Below are 12590 nucleotides of genomic sequence, written 5' to 3'. Positions count from 1 at the left end.
AGAAAAGGAAAATTAAAGTAGGGTTGGAACTTTGTGCATTCCTGGTAAAGAAGATCAGTGCCTTCACTAGTCATAGCTGTCAGCGTTTTTTAAAGGGAACTTCCCTTATTCTGAATAGGATTCCTTGCAAGAAAAGGGAAAAGTTGACAGCTATGTCACTAGTAGCTGCAAGGCAGGAGGAAATTTAGTAGGTGCCATGTTTTCCTATCATTGAGGTGGAACTGTTAGATGCACAGATCCTCTAAAATGGTGACAGCCTTAAGAACATGCAAAAAATAAGGCATGCATTTTTGTTGCTTTTAAGTGCCACAAACAGCCAAACAGATTTGGTTTGGTTTGCTCTGACTTACAGCCAATCTCTTACAAAATATATCTCTTACACCATCGTCATTACCCATCTTATAGCTTTTTTAAAAATGCAAAAATTAAACTGAACAACATTAAATCCTCCTAATAATTTTGAAGTGCAATCCTAACTGTGTCTACTCAGAAGTCGGTCCCACTGAATTCAATGGGACTTACTCCAAGGTAGGTTCATTTAGGAGTGCAGCTTATATTGCACATCTGTAGAGCTGTGGCTGTTAAAGGCACACAGACTTTGCTGGGTAGAAAAAAAAGGAGAAATTTTAAAGAGAGACTTGCAGAACAATGGAACAAAGGGCTAACAACTTTTTATTGGTCCAGCTGTTGTACTTTAAACAGCCTCTTGACGTACAGAAATTCAGCAGAAAATGATTCCTAGGGGAACCCATCATCTGCTCTCTTTATTTTGGGTGGTTACTGAGTGCAGAAGTGGGAGGAAGGTGGTAAAATAAAGTTCTTAATTTGCCACAGTCCGTGGGTGAGAGGTTGGCAACCAAACAGGGCTTGAGAGACTAAAATCCATTAGGGAATATTTATTTTTAAGACCTCAGCAGACGACCGACTGATGAACACATTTCAGTTTATGAAAGATGCGAGCATAATAATATTGAAGAGAAATCAACAGCACACGATAGTTGGGTGAATTGTCAGGTGGAGGCCAAATGTTTGCTGTGGTTTGCTCCTTCTCTATTCCACTGACAAAAAGTGGCTTGCCCATGTAACAGGAACTCAACTCGACTTCCCCTGACAAGAGTGCCAACTTACCAGCTGACCTCTGTAGCTGTGTCTTTAACAGCAGTGAAATGTAGTAGGTATGCCACAAGCTTAATATGAGACAACAGTGATGTGGCAGCAAAAAAACAAAGCTAATGCTATTCTAAGCTGCATCAACAGAAGTACAGTGGTACCTCGGGTTACAGACACTTCAGGTTACAGATGCTTCAGGTTACAGACTCCACTAACCCAGAAATAATACCTTGGGTTAAGAACTTTGCTTCAGGATGAAAACAGAAATTGTGTGGCAGCGGTGGGAGGCCCCATTAGCTAAAGTGGTACCTCAGGTTAAGAACAGTTTCAGGTTAAGAACGGACCTCCAGAACAAATTAAGTTCTTAACCTGAGGTACCACTGTATAGTCTCTTAATCAAGTGAATAGCCCCATTCTTGGTCACCTAGAATACTGTGTCCAGTTCTGGGCATCACAGTTTAAGAAGGATGTTGACAAGCTGTAATGTGTGCAGAGGCATTTCAAGGTGGGTGATGTGGGTGCGGTCTGCCCCAGGTGCTACCCAGGTGAGGGTGTGTGTGTGACAAAACGCTGTGTGGCAGTCAACATCACTGAGAGATGCTGTTGCTTTCCCTCAGCTCTTCGCCAGCTCTTCCTCAGTTGTATCTCCCCCCATAAAGCTCGACAACATTGCCCCACCCCATGAAATAAAATCAAACCATGGTTGCAGGCAAAAATAAAAAATACAAAAATTTCAATGTGGGGCGGAGAGGGACCTTGCTCCACCACTGCCAAGATGATCTAGGGCAGCCTTTCTCAACCTGTGGGTCCCCAGATGTTGTTGAACTACAACTCCCATCACCCCTAGCTAGCAAGGCCAGAGCTCAGGGATGATGGGAGTTGTAGTCCAACAACATCTGGGGACCCACAGGTTGAGAACCGCTGACTAGGGTCTGGAAACCAGGTCTTATGAGGTACGGTTGAGGAAGTTGGGCACTGTTAAAGAGGAGACTGAGAGGAGACACGATAGCCATCTTCAAATATCTAAATATCACATGGAGCAAGCTTGTTTCTGCTGCTCTGGAGGCTAGTACTTGAACCAATGGATTTGAGTTACATAAGAGGACATTCTGACTAATCATCAGGAAGAACCTCCTGACAGTAAGAGCTTTTTTTTTTTTTTTGACAATGGAACAGACCCTCTCAGGAGGTGGTGGACTCTCTTGCTTTGGAGGTTTTCAAGCAGAGGATGGGGGGGGGGCACCTGTCCTGTAGGATCTACTTGAGATTCCTGCATCACAAGGGGTTGGGCTGGATGACCCTCAAAGTCCCTTCCAACTCTACAATTCTGTGATTCTAGGTTGTGAAAGAGCACCAGGAGCTGGTTTTTATGCATGGAACTATTGTGAAAGGCACAAGAGGAGACAAGGTTTGGGGCTTGTTTGTTTTGTTTTGTTTTTTTAATAATATTTTTATTGAGTTTTTTACACAAAAAGTAAAACAGAACAGAACTAAAATGGAAAAAAGCAAAAAATACACAATACAAAAACACAAAAACAACAACATAGTAAAAAACACATCAAAAAGAAAAAACATTAATAAAACAGTTTCATCTTTATGATATTTCTTTCATTTACTTATTTCCCGACTTCCCCAAGCCTCCCTTCACTGTATTCCAAAACACCTATTTGATCAGCAAATCCCTATCCTCTGTCTTAATCAATCCTTGTCTTAATTTTAACATCTTTATATAACTTAGTTTCCTTAAAATCTTAAATCATTAAATCTTTAAATTTTACGACTTTTATACTAATAACCTTTTAAATTCAATCTGATGTCATTTTAACATTCATTAATCTTATAGTATTTCTGTAAATAATCTTTAAATCTCTTCCAGTCTTCTTCCACCATCTCTTCTCCCTGGTCTCTGATTCTGCCAGTCATCTCGGCCAGTTCCATATAGTCCATCACTTTCATCTGCCATTCTTCCAGCGTGGGTAGCTCTTGTGTCTTCTAATGCTGTGCAATAAGTATTCTTGCTGTTGTTGTGGCATACATAAAAAAAGTCCTATCCTTCTTTTGCACTTGTTGGCCGACCATGCCCGACTTGTTTGTTTTTTGACTCTATTGAGTTGACCCTGCAGGATCCCTGCAACACACACACACCTTCCAAGCCTCAGACTGCTCAGGCACAAACTGGAGTGTGCATGCTCTCCTTCCTTTTTTAAAAAAAAAAGACTCAGGAGAGAACCTGAGAGGTGAAAGTGACCTTAAGGGAGACTGGGCTGGCTTTCTCTCTTCAGCATTTTCCATTAGCATGAAAATGGTTTCTCAGCCTCAGCTCCTATTACCAAGATGGAACAAGTTCACCTACACAGCTCTTTGCAGAAGGGTCAGGAAGACTCTGAAATCAGATGGCTGGAAGAGCCTGGTGGGGAGAGATGATAAAGTGAGGCTTAGAGGACTCGCCTGCAATCCAGCAGCTGTAATGAGCTTCCCTTGGTTATTGCTCTCAAGCCAGTGCAAACACCAGACATAGCTAGCTGTGCATGCAAATGCTCCAGCCCTAACAGAAAAACAATTCTGGAGTGGGAGAGCAATTCAGAGTGTGGAAGGGAGTTCGAAACTCTTTGCCAGCAAAGAAGATTGTGTGTGTGTGTGTGTGTGTGTGTTTGCCCTTGTAAATAAGCTGCCATTATTGGTTCTTTCTTTACTGCGTTTGTTTTCGCCACCCAGTAACATTCCCTTAAAATATTAAAATATCATAAAGCAACCGCAGAACAAAACAGTTCTAACGGAGAGAGTCCTTCGGCCAAAATTCACAGCACTGAAACCCTGTAGCAGGGAAGTTGCAAGGCAAGAGTAGTAGTATTGTAGTATTGTATTTTAATTTTCTGTTGGAAGCTGCCCAGAGTGGCTGGGGAAACCCAGCCAGATGGGTGGGGTATAAATAATAAATTATTATTATTATTATTATTAGTGGGGTTTCGATTGTTGCAGGGAGAGGAGCAAGACTGAGAATCCCCTGCTAATTCTCTGCTCTCAACTCGCCCCTTCTCAGGCTGCATATGGCTCTTACATTTAAAGTGCTTCCCCATCCTCTTAAGCCTCATGGGAACTGTAGTTAGTTAAGGCTGCTGGGAATTGTAGCTCTTTGAGGGGGTTAACTATAGATCCCAGGATTCTTTGGGGGAAAGCAATGTGCTTTAAGTGTGTGGTGTGTACACAGTCACAAAGTGCTTCTCCTTTACATAAAAATGGATTTGGGCTCTAATATGTACCTCTGCATGCAACATTCGTTCAGAGGTTTCATCACCTGCTTCTAAATTTAAGCAAATTCTCAAAAGTGGAGAACCCAAAAATATAAATAGGTACTGCTTAAAAATTAACAATATTAGTATCAACAATACTGTAACACTACTGTAAGTAAACACTAATCCAATAGCAGAGATTTACAACAAGAGAAATTATCCATGTTGATATCATGTTGTCTTCCTTCCCTTTTCCAGAAAGGTCTTTCTTGGGACTCAGCTACATTAGTAAAAAAAACACCAGCATTTTGAATGTGCTAGAAACAAGCAACACCAGATGGCACCGTAAAGCACTTGGGAATTCAAAAGATAATTTGGTTAAATTAATATAATTTGCTTGGCTTGGTAAGGAAAATGTGTGTAAAATTGCATAGAAACCATTAGAAATGACTGCCAAGTACTTGCAGTTATATATCATTATCATTAAAATTATTATTATCATCATTAAAATTATTATTATTTAGAATTACCTGACCTTTTCAGAAGGTAAAATTAAAATTTCTTGGTTTTCCGAAAGCAGCTTATGTGCTTCTTCATCAAACGTATACTTACCAAGCTAAATGCTTTCCAGTCACAAAAACAACAGCAAATATGAACTCATTGGACTCAAAACCATACTTTAAAGACCTATCATGGAGGAAATTTGCAAAACTTAAGTTGCACTCCCTAAAATGACACGCCCTAATGGGGCAGTGTCTTCTCTGTGGTGTCTCCCTGCTTGTGAAACACCCTCCCTTCTGAGGCCCACCTTTGACTCTGTTCTGCCACCAGGTTACGGCCTGTTTATTCTCTTTGATGCAGCGTTTAGGAGTTGTTAATTCTACACCTTAACATTGTAATAGCTGCTGCTTTTGTTTTAACAATATGTCATTACTTACTGTTTTATCTTACCTGTGTTATAAAACTATCGCTCGAATTAACCGCATAGTCCGTCCAGAGGTCCTTTCCGTATAGGGAAGGCTTTGAATATTTGAATATTTAAATAAGAACGACTCTCTATGGGCTCAGGCAAGATTCTTCTCCAGGTTTTTCAAAAACTGGAAATACAATGAACTGAACCTGGGGGGGCTTTTGCTAAATGACTAAGGGCGCTTCATCCTGATTTTCTTGCAGGGGAATTAAATGATGGTGGCTGCGGGTGGCGCTGTGGGTTAAACCACAGAGCCTAGGACTTGCCGATCAGAAGGTCGGCAGTTCGAATCCCCGCGACGGGGTGAGCTCCCGTTGCTCGGTCCCTGCTCCTGCCAACCTAGCAGTTCAAAAGCATGTCAAGTGCAAGTAGATAAATAGGTACCGCTCCGGCAGGAAGGTAAACGGCGTTTCCGTGCGCTGCTCTGGTTTGCCAGAAGCGGCTTAGTCATGCTGGCCACATGACCCGGAAGCTGTACGCCGGCTCCCTCAGCCAATAAAGTGAGATGAGCGTCGCAACCCTGGAGTCATCCACGACTGGACCTAATGAATGAGCATTCATACAAATTTGTGTGTTGCAAGGCTGGGTGGCGTTTTGCATCTAAGCTTTGTCATCCCACAATTTCCTGAGCATTTCTCCATCAGTCTTCATATAAGTCTGATCTTTGGGAAGCTGGTTTGTTGTTGTTTCACTCAACTACAATCTCATGACCTGAATTTGCTGGTATGAACCCCACCTGAAAACAGTGACAGCCTGGAAGTGCCTTAAATAAACATCCGGTATTAAAAGTGGAGGAGCAGAATTGGGGAAAACACCGGCAACCACATGCCTTGCTTCAATAACCTGTAGGCCAGGAGAATGAACAACTAGGCTAATACCTTATTTTCCTGCCCGCCCCTCTTTGCATAAGCTATGCCTGCTTTTTTTGGAAGTCCTATCTGCTCGTAGGGTTGCCATATGTCCTCTTTTTCCAGGGAACACCCTCTTTTTCATGGTTATGTAAAATGAGAGTCGTCATAGCGATCCATAGTTAAAAGTAGAAATCGGCAAATGTGTCCTCATTTTTGCTCTTCAAAATATGGCAACCCAAATAAACTGCAGCTTCCTTTTGGTCTGAAAGAGGCCAGATACAGAAAGCAACTCCTGTTGAATTTCCACTATTTTATCAAGACCTTCAAAACACCTTTCTGCCATCTGCTTAAGTCAATGCATTTTTTTTAAAAAAAACAACAACCCCTAAAAGAATACAATTTAAAATAATGACATCAGCTTAAACCAGTGGTGGCCAAACTTGGCCCTCCTGATGTTTTGGGACCACAATTCCCATCATCCCTGACCACTGCTTCTGTTAGCTAGGGCTGATGGGGGTTGTAGTCTCAAAACATCTGGAGGGCCAAGTTTGGCCACTACTGGCTTAAACAAACAACACTTCTCTCCATGCTAGGAAAAGCTTCACCTATTACAGTGGTACCTCAGGTTACAGATGCTTCAGGTTACAGACGCTTCAGGTTACAGACTCCGCTAATCCAAAAATAGTACCTCGGGTTAAGAACTTTGCTTCAGGATGAGAACAGAAATCATGCTCTAGCAGCACGGTGGCAGCAGGAGGCCCCATTAGCTAAAGTGGTGCTTCAGGTTAAGAACAGTTTCAGGTCAAGTACGGACCTCCGGAATGAATTAAGTTCTTAACCAGAGGTACCACTGTACATTTTTACGGCTGCAGACCTGAGGACACTAACTTATCATTGAACAAAGTGGGGCTTGTGACTATGTCATTGCATAAGATTGCAGTGATTTATTGAATGGGAGGGGGCAGCGGATGCTTCAGCAGGGGGTATGTCTGACAGCTGTTTCTGTGCTGCTCTGACAGGTGGGTCAAATAGCCCATCTATCAAACAGCTGGGCCCATAGCATCCTACGTTTCTCATGCAATCTCTTGCCCTTTGCCCCTATGGCTACTTTGCAAGCTCTGGGGTTCTTCCAGTACAGGGTGGGCAAGTCAGACACGCAAGCACACATGCCTGGTTATTATCCTCACATTCTCTTGCTTTCGCCCACCAGCCTCTCAAATATTCATTAAGGCTCCTGCGAAGCCATCCTGCTTAACTGGGACCTTAGGGAAATTATAGCCTTTCTAGAGCAGGAATAGGGTATCCTGTTCTTCAACGAGTGAATAATCTTGTGTAAAGAAAGAGGAACCGTCGTCGCTGATACGGTATTTCATTCCCCTTGGGTTGTCAATTGACACACGCAGACATCTATAACCCTGGCCTGGCTTGTTCTTGTGCCTCAAACAGCAGGCTGGATGTGCAGAAGTCAGCAGATGGAGGTTTTCCACAGCAAGGAAATAAACTTGCTAATGTCTGTGCATCAAGCTACTATTTAAAGGCACAGATACTGAGGATGACTGAGAAGTTGGGAGCCCGGAACTGAATTTTGATGCTGTCTCTTTGCAGTTTGATGCCGTGTTGCCTAGAGAATACTGAAAAAAGAAACAATGCAACCAGATATAAATTTTTAGCATTTCAGTCTTGGAAAGAACTGATGTTCTCCGCTCCCCGATCTTTCTCATTCCCTGGTATGATTGCTGTATTTTTGTCCTATATCTGCTCCAGTGCCTATGACATGCAGGCTGAGGTGCAATAATTAAACAGTTGAAGCTTTTCCTCCATGCTAGGAAAAAGCTACATTTGCTAAATCTCTGCGCTTGCAATACTGTGCATGCTTTTCTATGCAAGGCCCAGCAGGATTTCCTTCCAGCTAAAGACCCATAGGAACAGGGAGCATGGATCAGGGGGCTGCTATAGGCACAGAAGAGCAAGAGAAAGGGGGGAGGATATGGTAGGGAAAAAATGCAAAATTGCATTAGTCACCTGAAGTTCTTCTTCATGTACGCTCTCAATGGGAAGTGCGGAACTGACCTTTTAAGTGGTGGCTCCCTGTTTGTAGAATTCTCTCCCTAGGAAAGCACCCCTGGCACTATCACAGTCTCTTTTTAGGTGCCAAGCAAAAACATTATTAATAACAAGGAGGCTTATGGCTTTTAGTTGAAAGGGTAGTTAGATATGTCAGTGGCCTTTGTTTTGTGCTCATCCTTTAAGTGGAGTGGGCAGGACTTGTTCCTAAATATATTATTGCATGAGTATATTGGTCTTGGTTTATTGCTGCTTTGTACCTTGTTTTAATGTGTTTGCTATTTTATTTGTACTGCGTAAATCGCTTTGAGGCATTTGAATACAGAAATATGACCAATAAACATAAAACAATAATAATGCAAAGCCAGCTAGGTATAGACATGTTTTTGTTGAATAAATCTCCCATTTGGTTTCATGTATCTTCATCATGTTAAAGCTATGGTTGTCCCAGTAGTGATGTATGGAAGTAAGAGCTGGACCATAAAGAAGGCTGATTGCCGAAGAATTGATGCTTTTGAATTATGGTGCTGGAGGAGACTCTTGAGAGTCCCATGGACTGCAAGAAGATCAAACCTATCCATTCTGAGGGAAATCAGCCCTGAGTGCTCACTGGAAGGACAGATCGTGAAGCTGAGGCTCCAGTACTTTGCCCACCTCATGAGAAGAGAAGACACCCTGGAAAAGACCCTGATGGTGGGAAAGATGGAGGGCACAAGGAGAACGGGACGACAGAGGACAAGATGGTTGGACAGTGTTCTCGAAGCTACCAGCATGAGTTTGACCAAACTGCGGGAGGCAGTGGAAGACAGAAGTGCCTGGCGTGCTCTGGTCCATGGGGTCATGAAGAGTCGGACACGACTAAACGACTAAACAACAACAACAACAATCTTCATCAGAGGAAATTGCTCAATGATTTAAGACACCCAGAGTTGCCTTTCCTTCTCTTATTCCATTCTAGCAGTCAGAAGGTTCCAGGTTCAATACCCAGCAAATCCAAGTAGGGCTGGGAATCTGTCCGAAATCCTCAATAGCTGATAGCGGTCAATGTAGACAATACTAAGCTTCTTGTGTTTCTGTTTAGGAGGAAGGGGTGTAGCTCAGTTTCAAACTGAGGCATCTCTGGGTCTAGGAGAGAACGCTGCCTGAAATCCTGTAGGTAAAAAAAGGTAAAGGACCTCTGGATGGTTACGTCCAGTCAAAGGCGACTATGGGGTTGCGGCGCTCTTATTGCTTTCAGGCTGAGGGAGCCTGCATTTGTCCACAGACAGCTTTCTGGGTCATGTGGACAGCATGAGCAAACCGCTTCTGGCGCAAGGGAACACCATGATGGAAACCAGAGCGCACAGAAACGCCGTTTACCTTCCCGCCGCAGCGGTACCTATTTATCTGCTTGCACTGACATCAGTAGTGGAGCAAGCCGCTTGGGCACCTGGAGCCAGGGGGGCGATCGACGTAGCAATTGGCATGCAGAGGGGTGATCAGCGTAGCGATCGGCACCCTTTAGGGGCGATTGAAGTGGTGATTGGCACCCAGGGGGGCGATTGGAGCAGTGATTGGATCCCAGGGAGTCGGCGTGGCAATCTGCCATGGGGGGATTTTGTCACACCCCCCCTCAGGGATGACACCCGGGGGCCAACCGCCACCGCCCTCCCTTCCTACGCCCATGACTGGCGTGCTTTTGAACTGCTAGGTTGGCAGGAGCTGGGATAGAGCAATAGGAGCTCACCCCATCGCGGGGATTCGAACCGCCGACCTTGGCAAACCCCAGAGGCTCAGTGGTTTATACCACAGCGCCACTTGCATCCCAAAATCCTGTAGAGCTGCTGCTGTCAGTGTAGACAGCACTGAACTAGATGGACCAAAGGTACAACTCATTATAAGGCAGTTTCCTCAGTTCCTACATGCAGAAGACCTAAATTTCCAAGGTACCCCTCCTGGTCCTCCATCTAAAGATGTGACAAGTTGGCTTACAGAGATGGCAACACGTGGTACAACAAGGTCACTTGACCACTCCACAAAATGGTGTCTCCTCCCTCAGCTACATTATTATGCAAGTTATCTTTTTTCCACACTTTCTCTCCCCCCCCCCCCACTTTTGGCAGTTCTAGTTCAATTTAATAAGGAAAAAGAGGGCCTCTCGCAAGAGTTGATACGAAGGCGGTGACAGCTTTGGAAATCAAAGACTCCATGCCACGCAAAGTTCTTTTCCAGAAGCAATTTAGCTTTGGATTGAAGGGAGAAAAGCCATCTCTAGGCAGCCAGTGATCCGATTGCATTAATATCGCACCACTCTTCTCCAGGCCCGTAGACAGAACGATTTGCGACAAATGTGATGGTTAACATATGCATTGTTAGATGAACAATGAGCATGAGGTTCCAACTAAACACCACCCCACGATTTCTTGCTGCCTGAGGCAAAGAGCAAAATGGTGTCCTCCATTTAAGAGCTGCTCAACAGTGGAACGGACTCCCTGTGGAGCTAGTGGACTCTTCTTCCTTGAAGGTTTTTAAGCAGAGATTGGATGGCCATCTGTCATGGGTGCTTTAGCTGAGAAGGGGCTAGACTGGATGGCCTTTAGGGTCCCTTCCAACTCTGCAATTCTATAATTCCCTGTACAGAAGTTGACTGGCAGTCGAGTCTGCTAAAACTGAGGCTGCTGAAGAGACCAGAGACCATCTTGGCTGTGAGTCCTGGAAGACCGGCTCCCTGCTTTGTGGGCTTTTCCCATCTGGGGTTGGTAGTTATTCCTGGTAAGTTATCAACAACAAACTTTTTCTGCTCATGAACAGCAGAACCAGTATTGCCATCTGACCAAGTCCTGATTTTTCTTTTAAAATAAAAATAGATCAAAATATTTTTTTTAAACTCACATATTTCTAGACCTCATGGTGGAGCAGATTGTCTTGCATGTAAGCAAAGCTATATAGACACAAGACCAGTGTTTGGAGTGGGTGCTTTTCTGTTGCTTGCAAGCTGAGGCGCTGGCGTTGTCTCAGGATTCCTGCAACGTACATGTGGTTGTGATCACATATTTGCATGCAGCAAGAGCAAAAGTTGTATCCAACAAAGTTCTATTCGGAAGAGACCCATAAAAATGAATGGGCGTTACCAGTCTAGGCCCATTAAGTTCAACGGGAATGGTAGTCAGTCCCAACAAATTGTAGCGATGGCCACCAACTCAGATGGCTTTCAAAGAGGACAAGGCAGGTTAATGGAAAATGAAGCCACCAGTGACTACTAGCTAAAAAAGCTATGTTGCACCCCAACTGTTGTGAAGGGAATCACAGGAGAGAAGAGTGCTGTTGTGCTCAGGTCCTTCTGGTGAAATCTGGGTGGCCACTGTGAGAACAGGAAAGAGCTGGCCCACCCAAGAGGCAAGCTGAGGCAACTGCCTTAGGCAGCAAGTGTTAGAATTCCTGATCTATGATTGCAGTCATGGGATTTTTGTCTATCACATGACGGTGTATGTTTTGACTCCACAGAGTGGGAAGTGACGGAGACAGGATGTTTGTGTTACTGTGTTCCGTGAAGTGGGACTATTGTCCTTTGTTCTTTTTTCTTTTTGCTGTCTGATGCTAGAGAGAGAGGGAGCCATGTTGCAGTGCTCCGTGCGTGTTTATATGTAAATAAAGTAGATTAGCCAAAGTGCTGAGTTGCTGAGGTCTGTCATGCATGAGGTGCAGACTCTGTGGATCCCTAAGTGTGCCGGTGTCGGTTGGCATCGGTTGCTGTGATGTTCAGGCTGCAGAAAGCTTATGAAGCTCCTGAATGATCAACCAGGAGGGAGGGAACATGCCAGTCGGGCATGTGCCTCTACCAGGGTCCTATTCGGGTGTAGGCTGAACTCCTGACAGCAAGATCCACAGGGACAGATTATATGGCCTCCAATGAATGCATCACCCATTGCTGCAGTGGCACTGACAGCAGCAATGTACCCTTGGATCTGCTCCCCACATGCTGCCTCTATCGGAGCCTCTTGACCAGGCTTCCTCAACCTCGGCCCTCCAGATGTCTTGAGACTACAATTCCCAGCATCCCTGACCACTGGTCCTGCTAGCTAGGCATCATGGGAGTTGTAGGCCAAAAACACCTGGAGGGTTGAGGTTGAGGAAGCCTGCTCTTGACCAATAGGAGAGGTGAAATGTAGATCTCCCCCCTGTACTTGTTTTGGATGTAGATTTTCACTCACCCCTTATTCCACAGCAGGAAAGGCCGTGCCATTTTGTGGTCTGCCTCAGATGCCAAAATATATTGGGAACAGGATTCTGGACTAGTTGGGCCACTTGTCCAGCAGGGTTCTCCTTCTGTTCCAACCTGCTCAGCTTTCTTTCTTTCTTTCTTTTTTAATAATATTTTATTGGGTT

The 12590-nt window shown here is 44.3% G+C and overlaps 1 long non-coding RNA gene across 1 annotated transcript in view; it reads right to left on the bottom strand.

The window, feature by feature from the left end:
- The window catches only part of LOC310659625, a 101312-nt gene that overhangs the window by 48016 nt on the left and 40706 nt on the right, over positions 1-12590 (bottom strand). The gene's annotated exons all lie outside the window — the stretch shown is intronic.

The sequence above is a fragment of the Podarcis tiliguerta genome (assembly GCF_965153285.1).
Source record: "Podarcis tiliguerta genome assembly, chromosome: 11".
Taxonomy (NCBI): domain Eukaryota; kingdom Metazoa; phylum Chordata; class Lepidosauria; order Squamata; family Lacertidae; genus Podarcis; species Podarcis tiliguerta.
This window is presented reverse-complemented; position numbering and strand designations above follow the sequence as displayed.